Raw genomic sequence first — 21,112 nt, 5'->3', positions numbered from 1 at the left:
CTAAACACAGAGCCCAGCGCTTCTGACCCAAGTCATAAGTCCAGTTCTTGCACGGTCCTGAGGAGTCCAACATGAACGTTTCATGTTCAGATTAACCACAAACTTCCAGTCCTAGATTTTATTGTATACTGTGGAACAAAGTTATCCCCCATGTTAGAAAAACACAGCAAGGGACTTGAAAACACAAACCTCTTCCACTGTGTTCCTTACTTAGTACCACATGCCTGATTTGTCCTTATTGAACCTTTCAGTGTTTTATTTGATCCATTCTAAATTGTCTCCTGGGGATGAAGCAATGGCCACCGAGGTTCACAGCACTGAAATCTCACTTAGGCTTAAGAGAAATGGCTCTGCTGAGATTCAGAGAGTGTGTGCACACGTGTCATGTGCGCAGGGGTTCACATGCATGTATGTGTGTGAAGACGAGAAGACAGCCTTGATTGTTGTTCTTCAGGTACCATCCACCCTGTTGTTTTTAAAAAATATTTATTTATTCATTCATTTATTTTTATGTATGCACACACATGCATGGCACTCGTGTGCACGTCAAATGCCAGCTTGTGGGAATTGGTTCTCTCCTTCCACCATGTGGGTCCTGGGAAGCAAAGGAAACAGAACGCAAGTCATTGGGCTTAGCAGCCTGCACTTTCGTGTGCTGGGTCATCTTGTTGAACCCACCTTGTGTTTGGGACAGTCCGTCACTGGCCTGCAGTTTTGTCCTGATGAGCTCCACAGAGCCTCCAGTCTTCACCTTCCCAGCATTGGGATTATAGCCTGTATCACAGAGTCCAGCTCCGCCCCCTCCGTAAAGTGGGTTCTGGGGATTGAACTCGGGTCCTCATGCTTACAAGGCAAGTTCTTTATCAACTGAATTATTGCCCCATGCCAGTGTATTTATTCTTTATTTTATCCTTTGTGGAAAAGACTGTCTTTAAATGTCTACTGTCTGTTATTTGTCTTCCTCTGTTAAGAGCACAGGATCAAAGGCTGAAGGTTGGGTCTGCGGTGGGGGTGTGTGTTGGCTGATGACTTTTACAGCCAGATAGCCTCATACACAAACCTCACTTCTTCATACAGAGGCCTCAGGATGCCCGCGTGTGGCTCTGGCAGAGGTCGGGCACCTGGAAGCCCGCGTGTGGCTCTGGCAGAGGTCGGGCACCTGGAAGCCCGCGTGTGGCTGTGGTGGAGGTGGGGCACCTGGTAGCCCGCGTGTGGCTCTGGTGGAGGTCGGGCACCTGGAAGCCCGCGTGTGGCTCTGGCAGAGGTTGGGCACCTGGATGCCCGCGTGTAGCCCCAGCAGAGGCGGAGCACCTAGATGCTCGCATTTGAAGGTGGCTTTCTTGCACTCATCCTCTCCCTCTTCCATTCTCCCTTCCTGTCTTTGGGGCGAGTATCTGGAGATCCCACTGGAATGGGTACGCTACTGGCTTGCTGTCACACACATAAGGCTCTTTGCTAACCTCCCTGGGCTTGATGTGAACTTACTGTGTGTCACAAGTCCCTGTGTGACCTGGTTCCCATTTGCTTTTAGGTTTTCCTCTCTAAGCTCCAGCAAGTGCTGCCTTCTGACTCCTCAAATGCATTGTCTTTCCCTGCTACTCAACACTCGTGATCTGTTTCATCTTCCAGGAATGTAGTTCCCTTCCTCTCCTCTCCAGGGAAAGTTCACTCAGCCTTCAGACCTCAAGCCACTGTTACTTCCTCTGGGAAGTCAACCTGTGTTGACCCTGCCCCTCAAAGCTTTTATGTTCCCTTCTCAATAATATTTTAGGATTCTATATTAGCCTCTTTTTTTGTTGCTGTAACAAAATGCCAGAGGCTGTGTAACTTATTGTTATTATATAGTTCAATATTATGGAGGTTAAAGATCACCGTGCTTTTTTGCTTGGCTTCTGGTAGGAGTGTTATTACAGAAGAGAAAATGGGAATGAACAAAAGAGAAGCATTATGTGTGATAAAGACAGAGGGGAAATGCTATGCTTCTCTTTTGTTCAACTCTCTGAATATATATATATATATATATATATATATATATATATATATATACAGATAAATGTATATATACGTATATGTGCATGTGTAGTGGCATTTGTGGAGGGCACACTCATTTAGACCCATGAGTCCCACTATCTGTCATGGTTAATCTTGACTGTCGTCTGATGCTACTTAGAATCACCTAGGAGACACACCTCTGGCCTTGTCTGCAGGGGCATTTAAAGCGAGGTTTAACTAAGAGGGATGATCTACCCTACACATGGGTGCCCCACTTCATGGGATGAGCACCGGCACACATCTCTCTCAGCTTCCTGACTGTGGTGGCCATGAGGCCAACTATCCCTGCTCTTTCCATTGTACCTTCCAAGTCACAAAGGACTGTTTCCTCAAACCGCGAGCCAACATAAACCCTTTCTTCTTTAAGTGGCGTTTTGGGGGGGAGGGTAATTTGTGCCAACAGCAAGACCAGAACCTAATACAACAAGAAAAATAATCAAGACACCATGTATTGCTCTGTGCTTGTGACTGGCATGTCTTAAAAACATGATTCGGCCCATGGTGTGTGAAGAGCACCAATGAAAGCATATCAAAAATTCTTTTACCTAGTAACTGACAAGGGAAACTGACGAAACAGCCTGTAAAACTTGGACTTGGGGAAGTAGCAAGTGCTATCAAGGCAGGAGAGATGAGTCAGGATCAAGGATGAAACACAGAGCAGCAATGAGTGAGTGTAAGAGGCCAGGGGAGGAAGAGAGGGACCATGGTTAGGTCAGATCATCCTTCCCTCAGGAGAAGTGGCCTTCTACACATACCTGCCAGGCATTTGTAGGCAGAAGTCCATTGGACTAGGAAGCCTGAAGCTAACCAGACAATGAGAAGAAGGTAAGCCAAAGAGACACTGCTGCTGAGGAAACTCCTGTTTCTAGTCACATGCATTTGTCTAAAGGCGCCAATAGAGGCCAGAAGGGGGTGCTGGAGCCCCTGAAGCTGGAGTTATAGGCAGTTGTGAGCTCCAGCATGTGGGCTCTGGAAATGGAGCTTGGCTCCTCTGAAAGAACCACCCCTTTAGCCACGCCCCTTACTCTTTTGAGATAGGTTCTTTGTTCTTTTTTTTTTTTTTTTTTTTTACTGTTTAGATAGGTTCTTGTAGTTGAGGCTAACCTCTAACTCTGGGTAGCTCAGGGTGACCCTTCATTCCTGATCCTGTTGCTTCTGAAAGCTTCTGAGTGCTGGGATTTACACATGTTCGCTGCCCAGTTTATGCAGGGCTGGGGATGGAACCCAGGGCTTTGCCCATGTTAGGCCAGCGCTCTACCCACTGAGCCACGTCTCCAGTCCTGAGGAGGAAACTCCTGTGGTTGTAGAGGACTGAATCAGGTCAGGATCACTGAATCTGCATGTGCCGGAATTAGAAGGAACACCTGAAGAGAGTCCAAAGCTCCTCAGAGAGTGAGAGTGGGAAGTACTTACTCACACACTTCAGATGCCCTTGGGACAAATGCCAGCCTGGAGTATGCATGCCTGGCATTTGTGCCCCACAGCTGGTACTCAGGCCATGGGAGTGGCAATGTATCTGTCTAGGGCTTGCAAATTTAAAATTCACTGCCCAGTATTTACTGAGCTGTGTATTCCTTCTCCTGATCCAAAGTGCCAGGTCAAGAATCCATTAGCCCCTGAAGATCCCCCAGTGTCTGGGATTCTTCAAGCTCCTTCAAACTGTGTGTGGGAATTTTGTTTTCCAGAGGTGAGACTTCAGTGTCCCCACTGCACTCAGAGACGCCCGCAGAGCCTAAAGATGGGAAACATATGTTCACTCGGCTCCCTTGTCTTCATGACATCCCACGAGACTCTGCAGCTTCACCCCCAGAAACGAGAATAAGCCCTGTCCATCTGGGAGTATGGGGGGGTAGTTCTGGTTGTACCTGGGCTTGCTGCAGAAGGCACTAGCAGTTCTGCAGCTGGTGCAGCGCACCCCCATTCTGCATGATTAATGATTTCCAGAAACTTCTGAGGTTTGCTGGGTGGTACCACAAATCATTTTCTGCTTTTACAATAACTGCCTTGATAAGAGAAATCCGTCTGGACCCTGGAGATTTCACAAAGGCTTCCTAAACTCCTCCCCGATCCTGCCCTACACCCCTCCCCATCTGAAAAGGGCAGGACTGTTTCCAGCTGGCAAAGGGACATGCATCCTGTGAAGACTTGCTCCTAAGTGTAGGAGAACCCTCTACCTGGGCCATGCAGATGGCCGGAGGTAGTGACTACGGAAGACCCTTCACATGACAGCCTCACAGATCAGGTGGCATCTGGCCCCTACTTTTATCAGGACTTAAATGCCCAACCTGCATTGTAGGACAGTGTTCACTCACCAACACCTCCTCACTCCAGACCCACGTCTGACTTCGGCTTGATGTCACCTTAGGTATCACTTGGGTTTCTAACCAACAAACCATACTCATGCCACCAACACCCCATCCCCAGATCAATCTCTCTCCTGAATTCTTTGTCTGCATACATGTTGTCCCTCCTTCCAGTGGGTCACACTAAGAGCCTGGGTCATTCTTTCCTCCTCCCCCTGGTCCTCCACGAGCAGAAGGTGTTAGCTGTTTTCACTGCCATCCCAAAACACCAACAGAAGGAATGCAATGAGGAAGGATCCTTGGGCTTACAGCTTCACAGGGCGGTCTGGCAAGGAAGGCACGGCGGAGTTCACAATGGTGATGATGCCATCTAGAGCCGCAGGAACATTCTGTTTCTCCACAGATTAAAGCATTAAAACTCAGGAAGGAAGGGTCACTGAAGATTGTGAGTCTAAGGGATTGTGAGTCTGATCCGAGAATCAGGGTTCCCATCTCTGTGACTCCTTTCCTCTAGCTAGATTCCACCCGCTAGAGGTTCTACAACTTCTCCCAAATAGCATCTTCATCATCAGATGGGGACTGCATTCAAACACATGAGCCTAAGGGGACATTTCACACTGTTGTGCAGCCATTGTGTTGAAACTGAAATAGTTCCTTACAGCAGGAAGAGGGGGTTTAAAATTTATAAGGCCTGGGAAGCACTTGAGAGTCACAGGATTCACAAGGCCCCTCCCCATGGTTATGACAACAGTAAACAGTCTACAGAGGGGAGGGTCTGGTAAAGCCACCTGGGAGCCATGCAGGGAGCCCCAGGGATGCAAGCCTTTAGTGATCACTGGTGCTGGCATGGGCCTTTCAATCACACAGCTGCTGAGTCATCTACACTCCTAACTGTAACCCCAATAAACTCACTGACTCCCCAAGCTAGACTTGGAACGGGATTACTTCTTTTGTCTGTAGTTGATGCTGAATCTGGGGAAAATAGATAATAGCTCCTGTCTCCTTAGGGCAAGTCACACAGCCCACACCCAAACCATCCTTGGCACTTCCACAAGCTTTACAAACGCCTCCACAAATAGAGCCTATGTCTGTCTGTCCATCTGTCTGTCTCTCCATTTCCCTCAGTTTCACCCCCTGCTTCTCTCATTCTGTGCATGTGTGTGTGTATGTGAAGTGTGCATGTGTGTGTATATGCCAGAGGTTGACTTTGAATGTCTTTCTCAATCACTCTCCACTTTATTTATCTTGAGACAACGTCACTCACTGAACTTAGAACTCACTAATTCAATAGACTGACTGGCCAGCGTGTCCCAGGGTCATCCTGTCTCTGTTTCACTGCAGTCTCAGGCTGTCATGCCCATGTTGTATGTGGGTACTGGGATCCAAACTTAGGTCCTTAGGCTTGTGTCAGGCAAGTCACCTACTGAGCCACCTAGCTCCCTAGCCCCACTATCTCCAAGAGACTTCTCTTATTTGCAATGTTACATCTCATCCTGTCTATTTCCTGAACAAGTCTGAAGCAATCACTTCTCTAAAAAGAAATTTTTGTTGGTTTGTTTTGGGGTCAATTTTAAGACAGTGTCCTTTTCTTGCCCAGGTTGGTCTTGAAGCTAAGGCTTTTCTGTCTCTACCTCCTAAACGCTGGGAATAGAGGTCTCTGTCACCACACCAGGTTTCCAAGGAGCCTTTGGAAATGAAACCATATTTACAGGTCACAATCTGGGCCTTGCACATGGCACAAGCTCACTGCTCGTCATGGTCACTGTTCTGTTGCTGAGAAGAGACAGCAAAGCCAAGGGAACTCATGGAAGGAAGCGCTTAATTGGGGACCTGCTTACAATTTGAGAGCTTACAACTTTAGTCCATTATCAACAAGGCAGGGCACATAGAAATGCACAGAGGGCTGCAGGAGCAACAGCTGAGATTTTACATATTGATCTGCAGGTAGATGATGGGGGCGGGGCTTGGCATGGGCTTTTGAAACCTCAAGGTCACTCCCCAGTAACATGATTGCTCCAGGAAAGCCACACCTCCTGATCCTTCTCATCCTTTTAAGCAGTTCCACTATCTGGTGGCCAAGCATCCAAATATAGTAGCCTGTGGTGGCTGATCTCATTCAAACCCCCACACTGCCCCTTGGCATTAGTCCTTTCCCCACTTCAGAGGATAGGGCTACAAACTATGCATTTTTTTTTTTTAAGAAAAAGGAAAGAAAATCATACCTCATTCTTTCAGGCTTATTCTTTTAGGCCACCAATCAGTTCCCAAATCATGACACAAAGACTTATTACTTGGTTTTGAGTGCTTGGCCTAGCTTAGGCTAGTTTTTTGGCTAGCTCTTTTAACTTACATTAACCCATTTCTTTTACCTACCTTTTGTCTCAGGGCTTTTGGCCTTTCTTTCTGTGCATCCTACTGTGTCTGTTGGTTGGTGGCTGCCTCTCTTTTTCCCTCATTCTCCCTTCTCTTCCCCTTCCTCTTGTTCTACTCTCAAGCCTAACGTCCTCTTCCTATTTATTCTCTGTGCCTGCCAGCCCCACCTCTCTCTGCTTAGCTATTGGCTGTTCAGCATTTTATTAGCCCAATCAGGTGCCTTAGGCAGGCAAAGTGAAACAGCAACACATCTTTTCGTAATTAAACAAATGTGGCATAAACAAAAGTAACACACCTTTACACAGTTAAAGCACTATTCTGCAGCGTAAACAAGCATCGCACATCTTTGCCTAGTTAAAATAATATTCCACAACACCTCATGAGTATTGTGACATAGTTAATTGAAACAGAAGTTAAGAGTCTGGAGAGATGGTTCAGTGGTTAGGAGTATTTGCTGTTCTCACAGAGGACCTGGGTTTGATTCCCAGCACCTGCGAGACAGTTCACAACCATCCATAACTCCAGTTCCAGGGGATCTGATGTGCTCTTCTGTCCTTCATGGACACCAGGCATACACGTGGTACACACACATACATGCAACGAAAACAGGCACATGCATTAAGCAGTGTGGGCCTGCCATGTGTCATGCCTGCTCTAGATATAGAGAGAAAAAACAACAGTTAATAAGGGTTTTTCTTTGGCAGGACTTAAGCTCTGGTGAAAGAAAGTCAGTTGATATACAGGATGGGCATAGAAAATGGTGGGGGTTAGAAAGGCTTGATAAAAATGGCCTGTTGGTGGATGGGGGTGGGTCACACCCAGTGCTTCACCTCAGGGCAGGGCCAGCTCTCCAAGGACACACTGTAGACCTGGAGCGAGGATGACAGGTGGCAGAGAAGACAAAGTACAAACTGAAAACCAGGAGAACCAACTCACAGAGTCTGAGGGCAGCAAGTCCGAGCCTGTCTGCAGGAGCCGGCAGTGAGAAGACACCAAGCCGAATCTCACTGGAGGTTTTACTTGTATCAGTGGGCACTTCTCAGATGGCCTTTAAGGCATGGAAGCGAGCTCATCTTCTGACTATGTGATGTTGTGAAGGAAGGAGCCAAGGAGACCAGTGGTAGTCCACGGACGCCGGATCACGGCAGTGGTCAAGAGAGATGTGGGCAGATGCAAGGGGTAATATGGAGGCAGGACTCATAAAATTTAGGAGTGGACCCAGTGGTGGGGTGTGGTCAGCAGGGTTTAGGTGGCCCCCATGCATTCCCCTATCAATATTTATGCCCCTTGTGAAGTCCTTTCTGGATATGGCAGGCCTGCGACTTGCTGCTAAGAACCCCGTAATGGAACGGCAATGGCACGGCCATGTTTACATTACATAAGCTCATATTCTGTCTCGCCAGCTGCCTTTCTGTTTGCTGTCACCTTGCTCATTTTCATCAGGGCGGCTGCCATATGGAGAGGCCCTTGTGGCAAGGAGTGGGGTTTGGCTGGTAGCCAGCAAGGAGTCGGTGCTTCAGTCCAATAACCCACAGGGATCTGAACCTTGCCAAGAACCATGGGGAATAGTAGCCTGAGGCTCAGCTGGGCCCTCGGCCAGGCAGGGCCTTGTCTGCAGCTCGTTAAGAGATGGTTTAGCAGAGGAGGACATGGTATGTGTCTGACCCCTGGAGCCTTTCAGGTCAGGAGGTTCCAATAACATCCTTAGGCAGCTGCAGGTAAGCACTGCCTGGGATGAACAGAGAGGAGGGCCCAGGGTGGTGTCTAGGCCTGAGCGACTCCGTAGAGATGCAGCTGTTCACCGAGGTGGGGATGTCTGGGGTAGACAGGGTCATGGAAGACCAAGAACAGAGATTTCCAGTAGGTGGCTGGATAGGCATGAGTAGAGTATAATGAGATCTGGTAACCAGCGCCCTGTGGGCATCGTTCAGTCTACTCAGGTGCTTAACATCAAAAGGTCGTCACCAGATCCCCCTTCCGGGGTGCTGTGGCAGTGGGGGATGGGCTCTGCTCTTGTGCTTCCTGCTTCCACTTCCAGACTTATCTTCCACGCTGGGTCCTCCCTACTGTAGACACTCCTCATGGTTCATCCCTAATGGGCCTCGACTTGGACTTTTCCATCCCTTTTCTGACATTCTTGTCCAATCGAAAATACATCCCTAGCCTTCCACCCTGGCTCCTGCAGCTGATGCTATGCAAGGTCTGGGGGCTTTTGGGGGAGAAGAGGATTGAGCTACGGATCTGCTGTTTATCAGCTACAGAGGAGCTGTACCACCTTCACGGTCTCACGAGTCGGCACATTCTAACTGCTGTACAGCCATGGGCTTGATGTGGTCTCTTTCGGTCCCAGATGAATATCTCTAGCCCATTTCTCTGTCATAGAAGTTCTTATTTTGCCGCGCACTGTGCCCCCGTGTCTGCGCTCTGTGCACTCACACCCAGTTGCGAGCTTCGGGTAAGGGGGCTGAAGGTTAAAATACACAGACACACACAGACAGAGAGACAGCGACACGGGTCACTTTTGAGTTCCCCAAGAATGCCCCCTTTCTTGTGTTCAGGGGCAGATTATATAGAGATAGCCACGCCCCAGCCAAACCCACCAGAAACCACTCTCCTGCCATCAGGAACTCCTGAAGGTCTCGTGCTCAGAGCAGCTGTAGGCACTCAGATCAGGGGAAAACAAGTTGTTTACAAGAAATTCAGGAGCTGGGGTCTCACTGCTCCCAACATTATTTGATCTTGCATAACCTGCCCCTTTCCTTTCTCTTGATTCAACTCAGGTGACACCACGACGTGGATATTTTCTGATCTTCACGAAACACCAAGTACTAGCGGTGACTGTCTTACTTATTAATTATAGAAAGATCCCAGTCCTCTGTCTGGACTCCAACATCCACAGGAGGACTCATTTTACTGACTTTGGATCTTTTTGCCTCATTCTTCATTATTTCCACAGGTCAGAAGATATGCCTGGAGCATGAGGGGTTGCGCCAGAAAATAAATGAGTAGAACTTAGACGCGCACCTGTGATACCAGCACTTGAGGGATGGAGGAGGGAGGGTCAGAAGTTCAAAGCCAAGCTGGGTTACATGAGACCAGGTAGAGAGGGAGAGAGAGGAAAGGGCAAGGGACAGAGAGAACGGATGGCTGGAATACATCAATGAAAGGGGTTGGTGCTCACTAACAAAAAGATGCTTGTGGGGCTAGGTTGGGAAAGAAAGGAATGCATTCATGACTAAGAGAGAGGACTGACATTTATTAGGTATTAAAGAAGGAGAGGAGAGGAGCTATGAGAGAGAGAGATGCTGAGCTGAACCGTCCTTCAGGCAAAGGGTTTCTCAGCACCATGACAAGCAGTGTCTTGGAGGTATGACGTAAGAACGGGCGACCATGCTAGTCTAAGCAGGTGCCTTCTTTCAAAGGGTCCCAAGGGAAGGGAATGCCTGCCACTCTGAGGAAGCAGGCTCAGTTAATGTGTAATCTATCTGTGCTGCATGACCGAGGCAGGAGAGCAGGACACACGTGGTATAGGCTATGTGACAGGGCCACTCTTTCTCTGGGTAGGTGAGCAGGGCTTCATGCAATATGGCGGTAGTCAGGCAGCTTCTGATCCACACTGGTTGGGGAGTGGGGAGTGAGGCATGTTCTTGCCTTGTTTGCCACCTTCTCTGCTTAGGGCCAGTTTCCTGCAGGGCCTGGGCTCTCACAAAATTGATACCCTACAGTGGGAAAAAGGGCCTTAAGGATATCATGATGGAGGGTGGATCTGGTAGACACAAAAGGAGCCACATACTAGTATACTGTCCATATGATTTTTATTAACAATGGGACAATTTCTCATACACAATCTATAGGTTGAGACTCAAGCAGAGATTTGCACTGATGTGTAGGCTTTTTATGTTCATGGTTACATCATCAAAAGACAGTTTGCTTTTGGTTTGGAAGGGTCTGTGTTAGTCTGTATGCTCTCGAGTATAGACATGTGTGCTTGTGTGTATGTGTGCATGTAGAAGCACATACGTGTGTTTGTATGCATATGTCAGACTTCTGTCACTGTGTCTACATAACTTATGGAACATACTTAAGGAGAGCAAGACGAGCTTTGCTCATGGTTTCAGAAGCGTCAGTCCACAGTGGAAGGGAAGGCATGAGGGCACAGAGCAGCTCCCAAGATGTCAGACAGAAACAGAGTGCAGTCACAACAGCAAGACGCCGGGACGAGAAGCCCAGCTCTAAGATGCAGCTCGTGGTCTGCTTCCTCCAAGTATAATTTTAAACCCATCGGTGAGCTGCCATGATCTCACTCTCTCTGGGAACGCCCTCCTGGGCACACACAGAGGCCTGCTTTACAAATCTCCGAGGTGTCTCTCAATCCAACCAGGTGGACAAGATTAAGCATGACAGTGTCTCTGTGTATACAATTATCATAGGATGTTTATAGAATATACCATGTGTGTCTCTTTACCCAACGATGAAGCTGCCAGGAAGAAAAGCCCTATCCGTCAGGGTGCGACTCCTGGTGAATGCTCTTCCACCCAGAGAGAAATTAGGGCCTAGGATCAGCAATGACCTCCGCTTGCCTGGACTATTTTATAGAAAAGCACCACCATGTCGGTCACTTGTCCCTGGTCTCGGCCGCAATTATCAAAGCATGTATTTCTGTGACAAGCTTTGCCATGTGGTTCCCAATTCCACCAAAAACCAGTGGTGGAGAGCTTCAAAGAAACAAAGATGACATCAGATGCCACTAAATTCAGAGCAGAAAAGCCACTTGATGATGCAGCCAGAGGAACGGGGGGGGGGGGGGGGGGGTGTCAAGCTCACTATTCCCATCCAGAAGGGGACACAGGGAGCTTACAATCCAGTGCCAACACATGGTTAACCGTGTTAAGGCCTTTCAATGTAGGAAACCAGAGAAAAGAATAAACACATCTCTATACATGTTTATACCAAAACGGCTAAGTTATTGAAGCTTTTCCTTTTGACTAGGCAGGATTTAGTTCATCACAAAATTGGCTGGTGGGGGAAAATACTTGAAACAGAAATGCGAGGGGGATGGGCTGTAGGTATCCTGATGTGGCCGTGGAAGTGGGCCCGACTCCACCACCCAACTCCTCACGGTACCACGGAGATCCTCAGCAGCAGGAAAAAGGCATCTTTAAAAGACGAAACTCATGGCATCATGGGAAGAGTAGGGGTGACATTGAGATGTCCTGAGATGATGAAGCAGTTTTGGAAGACAGAAAGCTGATGGGATTATGTTGACAGGAACGAAGGAAACCTCAGCCCAACATGTGTTCAGACAATGCCTCAGATGCTAAAATCAGCTGCAGAGAAACCCCCAAGCCCACTGCCAGCCATTACAGAAGCAGAAGGAGGCCCTTTGGCGAAGAGGAAGGCAATTACAGAGCTGCCAACAGAACCGCTGAGCCAGTAGCTGTGACTCCACCGCAGCCCAAGACTAAACCCACACCAGCTACCATGTGATACTCATTAATCAGCGTATTCATTCTGAGGTATAAATGGGCGTGCAACGTCCCCAGATATCTGGAGGGAAGCTATTTTAAAATGGGCTAGGGAGACAAGTCAGTTGGTAAAATGCTTGTGTGGCAAGCAAATAGATCCACGTCCGATTCCCAGAACCCACGTAAAACGCTGGGCATGGCAGTAGGAACCTGTAATCCCAGCACTGGGATCTCAAGAACAGGAGGATTTGGGGGACTCACTGGTCAGCCTGTCTAGCCAAATCAGTGAACTCTAGGTTCAGTGAGAGACTCTGTCCCCAAAATAAGACAGATGGAGCCGAAAAGATGGCTCAGCAGTTAAGAGCGAGCATTGTTTGCTCTTACAGGGGACACGGGTTTGATTCTCAGCACTCACATGGCCGCTCACAACTCTCTACCCTTCCAGCTCAAGGGGATCCAACAACCTCTTCTGGCCTCCCTGGGTACCAGGGACACAAGTAGAACATACATGTAGACAAAACACCTATTACATAAAATAAAAGGAACAGGTTTAGCAGTTAAAAATATAGACCACAGTTGAAGCTGGGTTGGGTTCCAAGCACTCATGTAGATGGCTAACAACCACCTGCAGCTCCAGATCCAGGGGATGCAATATCCTTCACTGACCTCTGCACACATCTGCACTCCCCAAACACATAATTAAAATACAAACAAATCTTTTTTGTTTGTTTGTTTGTTTTTATTTTTCAAGACAAGGTTTCTCTGTGTAGCCTTTGCTGGCCTTGAACTCAGATGTGCTTCGCTCTGCCTCTCTAATGCTGGGATTAAAGGTATGTGTCACCACCATTTGTGGCAAAACAAATCTTTCTTAAAAACAACAAAAATACCTGCAAAATTTTTAAGAAAAGTAAGGTAAGGACAGATTGCGGAAGACACTTGATGTTGCCCTCTGGGATCCACATGCATGGGTCATCTGGTTTGATATTCTACTTTTCAGATTGATCCCTTTTCCTGTAGGTTTGATTCATTTTTCTTCAGAGTACTACACAGATGATCTGCTATTAGATGCACTCAACATACACCCCACTTCTCCTCAACAGTCAGTCTCCCTCCCTCCTCCTCTTACACGTAAACAAGAGGGGACCCGCTTCCCCGCTGATGGTGTCTACCCAGCTAGAGCTAGTACGGAAAACTAGATTACTGACCTCTGACCTTAAGCTCTGTCTCAGGGTACAAAGTCACACAGGCTCAGGTCAAGGGCATTGCCTGAGCTTAAACCCATCCCTGTGTGTGGCACACCTACTCTGATGACGTTCCTTTGTGGACGTCATTATGTGTCTTAGTATCTTCTCTTCCGCATTAAGTATCTCAGGACTCTTTCCCCTCATCCAGAGCCCCATTTCAATCCTGTCTTTTCCCTGGTTGATCTTTGAGTGGATTTGTCAAGGTCAGCTTCTCTGAGTGCCATGTTTAGATGATACTCCAATGCCAAGGGTGAGGCCCAGGTGCTGTGCTGATCTTCCATCAAACTGACCGTCTGTTTCTGATCACAGGCCAGGAGAAAGGCTAGTAAGGGTGTTGTGTCCTGTCTCTAAGCGGCAGTAGATAGGAGTCCATGTGTAGCTGAGCCGCTGCTAGAGTATCCTGGACCCCTAGGATCCCAGATCATGTGTTCAGTGCTGTAACTGCAAACAGGAATTCAGAGACATCTGCCATCCCCCGTGCTTCTGAATTGTATCGCTGTTTTCTTTCGTTGTTTTTAATTTCAAGACATGAGGCAAAAAAGATTATTTTCCACACACAGTTAAATAAGACCTTGGAAAATTCTGCTTATGAAGTTGACAAATATTTGGAAACAGAGCAGATTTTCTTCGTAGATTCCATTCCAACTTAGTCTGTCCTTAATGGAGGAAAATCGTCTGCGGATTCAGGGGTCCAGCTTCCTGCCAGCCACACGGTTAGATTCACCAAAACCCCAATAGCCTCACGGGCTCTAATGGGAATTCCCAACTGGACAACCAGCAAACAGAGCTCTTCTGGGGGCTCAGGCACACCTGCCTGCTGTGTTCAGTTATTGCTTGCTTAGCCTATGTGTCATTTCTGCAAGCTCTGCGAAGGACAGGGAAAATGATCAGCATTCTTCCTGCTGTGTGGAGGCAGCAGAGGCATCTGCCGGGACTGGAGAGGGAGCTTGGAGGATTCGGAGTGTTAATGAAGACATCTTACTGGGGACTTGCACTTAGGGCTGTAAATGTTTCTTCAGAGTAATTTCTAATGTTGACACCCCCCCCCTCTCTTCTTCTCTCTCTCTCTCTTTCTCTCATAAGAGCCAAAAAAAGCTATGTCAGGGTCACTTGGGAATTTTTAGTTCTCCAAGCATCTGAACCTGAAGCAACCTCTAAGAAAGACCGTTAATGGCTTGTTAGAAACACTTGTGTCAGTTGTTGGTTCTGGCATGGTGCAGTCCCTGAATGTTGGCATAGTTCAGGGTCACTGAGCTTCTCCTGGTTCAAGAGCTGGCCTTAGTAAGGCAAAGTCATCTGAGATGCAAACAGTCTGAGTTACAGCTGGGTTGTCTACAGCCTTGACTTCAGGGCAGGTACTTCCTGCTCAGCACAGGGCACGGGTGCCTCCAGAATCACAGGGAGCTAGGGCCATTCTTGCTGTAACAGAGAGATCCTTAGAAACACAGGCAGTGATAGCATTGGCCACCATCCCCACCACTGAAACCATCTCTCGAGTTCCTGGACTTCCTGGGCCACCCACCTTCAACAAGCAGCAACCCAACTTCAAAGGGTTTCTTACCGAAACTCTCTCTCAATCTGTTACCCTTCACCACTCGGGATCAGGACCACAACGTGAAGAGGGTAAGGACTGTCAGAGAAAAGAGAAATAATGGTTGCAAGCAGACATTTAGAACACACCCCACAGTGTGCTGATCACATACACTTAATACCCATGAAAGCTCATGAAATGGGTGCCTAGTGTGGTCCTGATTTCAGATGAGGACACGGTTTCCAGGGATGGACATGCGTGAAGCTCTGGGGATGGATACAGCAGACACGTGTGTGGCATTTAGCTCCCACACATGCTTTCCGATGGCAGATTCTGGGAAGGACAGAGAGAAGGCTTGTGAGGACTTCAGTTAGGATGGGACAGCACAGACAGCATGTCCCAGGGGTACGGACCACGATTCAAACAGTGGAGATGCTGGGAGAAGGGAGTAGTCAGGTCATGGGAACTGGAGCAGACAGCAGGCTGGGGGTCTGTCTTTGTCTTGGGGGACAACAGCAAGAGCACCTCATCCGATCTGCAGGCAGTCAGCGTAAGTCGAATGTGGTGATTTCCCATTCACTGATATAACCAAGACAACACAACTCCATACACATTGTTTATCTTGAGCTTAAAAGGTACTAGAGAGTTGGGGATGTGAGTTTGATAATAAGGTGCTTGGCTAGCATCTGGGAAACCCTGGGTTCAGTCCCTAGTACCACATACACCAGGTGAGCTGTTGCACTTGTAATCCCAGCACTCAGGATGGGACACAGGAGGCTCCAAAATTCAAGGTCATTGTGAGGCTATCTGGAAAGGTTAAGGCCATCCTGGGCTAAGTGAGACACGGTCTAAAAACAAACAGATAGACAGACAGACAGACAAAATGAATACAACACATAAAGATAGCACAGAGCTGGGGACGTAGCTTGGTGCGGGAAAGTGTGACTACTGTGTGTGATGCCCTACTGTGTGTGATGCCCTACTGTGTGTAATGCCCTACTGTGTGATGCTCTACTGTGTGTAATGCCCTACTGTGTGATGCTCTACTGTGTGTAATGCCCTATTGTGTGTGATGCCCTGGGTTATACCCCCAGCACTGCAAAATTAAAAAGAAAAACAAAGATTCTACACATATTTTCAGTTTCTATTAGATTTAGTTTTTATAGTATCTGTGTAAACATATGTCACGTGTGCACAGACACACAGGAAAGCACAAGAAGATTCTGGACCTTGGATTTTGCATCCGGTGATTGTAAAACGTCTGATGTGAGAGCTAGGAATCGAGCCCAGGTCCTTTGGAAGAGAAGTGGGTGCTCTTAACTGCTGGGCATCCCTTCAGCCCCTGCAGTTTCTTCTTCCTCCTCTTCTTCCCTCTTCTCCCCCTCTTCCTCTCTCTCCTCCTCCCTCTCCTCGGCCTCCCTCCTCTTCCTTCTTGGCAAGAAGTGACTCTGGGTTTAAACTGCTTTTCAGTTTCTTAGTTTCCACCTCGGTCTTTGCACTTGATTCAGCAAATCTTGTAGAGCAGACACATCAAGTTCAGTCAAACCACATTTCACCTAGACAAAGTTAGCTCTTGTCTAACTGGAAGAAGAGATAGCCCCGTGCAGCCGGCACGTTTCTGCATGTGTTGTAGAGAAGTGCTGTACCACTCAGGACATAGCAGACTCTATCAGGAGGCCGCAACCCTTAGGAGATGTCCGTCTGCGTCAGGGGACAAGACTAGCCTACATTTTCCTCCACTATTTTCTTTGCTCATTTAACAGGAGCCTTTGAAAGGAAATCAGAATTAGCATATCGAGGCAACTGCATTCTTATGGGATGGAAATCCAATTCTCTATAACTCACCAGGCTTACACAAACCCTCTACAAACGCAACTCCTGTAACAAGCATTTACACCATTCCCAAAGCATGTTAGCACTCTGAAGTTATAGTTTATTATCCATCACGATCTAGGCCTGATCCCTCCTTCACTGCAGCCCCTGTTGCTTCTGGGAGCAATGTCTAGGCGCCAGTGTCTGCAGGTTCCTCTGGAGCTGGCCCGCAATGCTGGACAATGGCTGTCCCAGGCTATGTGTGATATTTTACCTTATCTGCCTTCCACCTTCTTCTTGGCTCAGCCCTAACCCATTTGGCACCTTTTTGGGTCTCTCTGGCTAGCTATGCCCCCATTTTCACAGTTCCCACAACCATTCCGTATACCACCAAGGCAGAGATGCTGAAGAATTGGTTCTTGCCAGGCGGTGGTGGCGCACGCCTTTAATCTCAGCACTAGAGAGGCAGAGGCAGGAGGATCTCCATGAGTTCAAGGCCAGCATGGTCTACGGAGTGAGATCTATGACAGGCTCCAAAACTACAGAGAAACCTTGTCTTGAAAAACCATTAAAAAAAAATTGGTTCTCAATCACCTTAGAAGATGCAGCTCCTAAACCTGCCCTCTGCCTGCTTCCCGGGGCCCATGGGGTTTCTTGATCTCAGGGTGCTGAGCTGAGTGCATTAGCAGACCGGGTGTGCTTAAGGAAAGCATACATGCTGTGAGTCTTTGGTGAGTCTTCCTACAAACTCCAGGGCACAGGGATTCAGGTTGGTTATGTCAATCATGGTGTCCCTGGTACCTTCTAGAACAGGGCCTGGAAGAGAGTTGGCATGAAATACAAACATGTCAGACGAAGGGCTAGAGACACGGCTCGGTTATAGCAAAGGGCTTCGCCACATCAGCACCCTTGTTTATTAAAGGAAAAAGATGGTTGCGAGGGCACAAGGCTTGCAATCCCAACCAGCAAGAATGTGGAGGTAGGATCCCTGGGCAAGTCAGCCAGCTAGACCAGCCAAATCGGCACACTCTCAGCTTAAGTGCTGTGTCTATCTTGACATATAAATGTAGAAAACAATCGAGGAATGCACATGACATTAACTCTAGCCTCCACATGCATGTGTTTACACGTGCATGTACACTGGTACACACATACAAAACCACACACACACGTCCAGACAAATCACACACAGACAGACAGACCAAGCACATACGTCTCACACACACATACACATATACACAGGCACACATAGAGACACAGCACACACACATATGGATACACAGACAAGTCACACGTGCACTAAATGCATACACCACAGATACACCGCACACATACATCCCCACATCCATGAGCAGGGGATCAGTAGCTCTCTTAATAAGTCTTAAGTGGATTATTAACCTTAAATATATTGGAAATACATAAGTTGGGAAAATGTATTCTATTGGGAATATATAGGGAATAAATATATAGGAATATATACATACATATGGAAAATATAAATATGTTGGAAAATATATCCTTTTGTACAAGTACAAGGTCACTGACTGCCACATGCTACAGAATACAGGAAACAAGTTCAAAGCAGTCTCTATGGGAACATGGGATTCTCTAGCTTCTCTTCATCCCTTGGGGTTCCCTGGGCCCCGAGGGATGGAGCTGGGATTTCAGTCTGAGAAGATGGCTGCCTCCCTCGCGCTGCCTTACAGTGCCCATGTGAAACCTATCTCACGTTTGGATGGGACCAAAGTTTCTCCTTTCTTCCTTCTCCATGGCAACGGGAGAAGAAAACCATGCCAGGTCTAACAGTTCACCCAATGGGTCAGCCATTATCCTCATCCCTTACACCGGAGACACAGTGACAACTGGGTTGCTGAGGAGCCCATAAGCAGCAGGTCACCTAGCCGCAGAGCAGGATGGGTCTTTTCGATTGCTGTCCTGATAGGCTTTACTTTGCTCTGGATTCTTCTCATGGAGAGGGGGTAGCTGCTGGGTAGGCTCTAGGGTGGGGCTCAGGCATGGTTTCCACACTTAGTACCCTTCCGTTGGATTTTCATTTTAACGTGTGCATATCTTGATTCTTAGACGATGAAGATGGTGTAATGCATTTTTGGTACGGGAAGAAAGGTTTCAACATTTTATTAGTTGAAGGAAAATACAGAGAACGGTCTGGGTATGAAGTCACCGGACTGCGGGGCTCGACATTCTTCCAGTAGTATGCGCCGCTCTGCCACGTTAGAACACATGCTAGGAGTGGGGCTGGCAGCACAGATGGTGCTTTCATGTTATTTTAGTAACAGTAATACCTATGATTAAAGGGAGTGTGGAATGTGAGAAGTACCCAGAACAAAGGAAGCCCCACTGCACGTCTGCATCTGCAGCCAGGCCCTATTAACGTTTTATTGGATGATCTAGTAACACTGTGATTTGGGGGGCGGGCTGCTGCGCTCGGTACTAGAGACTGAACCTGGACTCACACATGCCTGGCAAGCACTCTACCACGGAACTACCTCCCAGCCCTTTTTCTACTTTCTAGTTTGAGACAGATGCTCACCATCCTCCTGTTTCATTGTGACCACAAATCTGCTGGAGCACGCTGGGCAACAGAGTATGTAACCTTTTGGGTCACCTCTTCTCACTTGGTCACACATCAGGAAAGTTTTTCAAACACTTCACCACTGTCTGAGCCGTGCTGGTCTCATAAATCTGGTGGTTGATTACCTGTAGTGAATTTTACCTGTCCTCATTGGAAGCAACCTGTTTTTCCTTTCTTCCTGTTACTGTAGCAGGTTTTGAATGGGGGTGTCTGGTGTCTGTCTAATGCATTTGTTACATTTCAACAAAACTGAGATAAGTTTTGGCCCAGTGGGTTTAAGTACTTGCAGACAAGCCTGACAGCTGAAGTTCTAATCCCAGGACCCGTGTACTGGAAGGAGGAAACTGACTCCCAGAGGTTGTCCTTTGATTTTCACATGCCTGCTCTGGTGGATGCACACCATGCCCCGCCCCCAAACAAGAGCAGCCAAACAAACATACTAGAGGCTGGAGAAAGAATGCACTAACTAATGCGCTTGTCACGCAAGCATCAGGACCTGAGTTTGACCCTCAGCACTCAGATAAAAAGGCCAGGCACAGTGGTGCATGCAAAACTCTCAGCTCTGGGGAGTTGGAGACAGGTAGACACAAGAGGGTCCCTGGTCCTCACGGGCCAGCCACACTAGCCTAACTGGTGGGCTCCAGGCCAAGGAGAGACCCTGCCTCAAAGGAGGTGGGCACATTCCCGGAACTGACACCGAGTTGTCTTCTGAACTTGTACACATGTGCACCCCTGTGCACCCTCATTCTCGTGCACCTGCCCACACATAAGCAAAAGTAGAGTTTTGGAATAGAATAGCAGCTGTCATTTAGAAGCAGTGAGTGCAAGTTGGCTGTGTTTGTCAAGAAAACACTGGTGTGAATGTACTCAGATTTCTGGGCAGACTTGCAGTGGGTTTTGTGGTTTGTTTGGATGGATGGATGGATGGATGGATGGATGGATGGAATCTTAGATGCAACATAGCTGAATCACAAACAGACTCATAGGCTTGCTCTAGGCATGCTGTCCCTAGGCAATGTCAGCTCTGAGCCACGGCCTGTGGTGCAGCGCCCAAGGTGGGCCTGCTCCCTTTTTCTACCTGCTTTGGGTAATTTATTTTAATTGGCCATTACAGAGAAAGCACAACCTCACCTTAACTTTTAGTTCTTTAGTTACCAGTGAGATCAAACGGCTTGTGTGTGATATAAATATTGCATCTTTAGTGCCTCTTTTGAGAATTCTTATTTTTCTTTTTTCCCCTCAGTTGTATTTGTACTCTTTAAACATTTCTAAATATTTTCACATCACCAAAAAGTCAGTGTTTTTATAGTTATGCTGAAATTTTTAACCATTAGCTGGAGTGTTTTGGGTGTTTGGGTTGGTGAACTTGATTTTCCTAACTAGTGTATCTGCAAGGGTCTCTACTGCCATGTAGTATGCAGTAGATATGACAAGGTGGGCCATAAGGGTTTTCAATCCAGCTCTAAACACCTCGTCACACAGTGGGGTTTAGTCAGTCATCAGAACTGATGTCATAAAAAATAAAATAAATGCCTTTGAGTCTACACTTAACTGAATCAATAGGACAATTTTTTTTTTCACTTGGAAACTACTTTTTCAGGTTCTTCAACTCATGAAGGTCAACAAAGAAGTTCCAGGTCCCAGACTTGCAAGTGAGGAAAAAAACGTTGCTTCTCAAATGTAATGTACTATTTAAAAGATTCCAGCACTGATGGCCTCAGGGGCGTAAGGGTGCTTGC

Source organism: Microtus oregoni, unplaced genomic scaffold, assembly GCF_018167655.1.
Source record: "Microtus oregoni isolate MIOR12 unplaced genomic scaffold, Mior012 000004F_ref0000308, whole genome shotgun sequence".
Taxonomy (NCBI): domain Eukaryota; kingdom Metazoa; phylum Chordata; class Mammalia; order Rodentia; family Cricetidae; genus Microtus; species Microtus oregoni.
The sequence above is the reverse complement of the archived record's forward strand: the minus strand, read 5'-3'. Positions refer to the sequence as shown.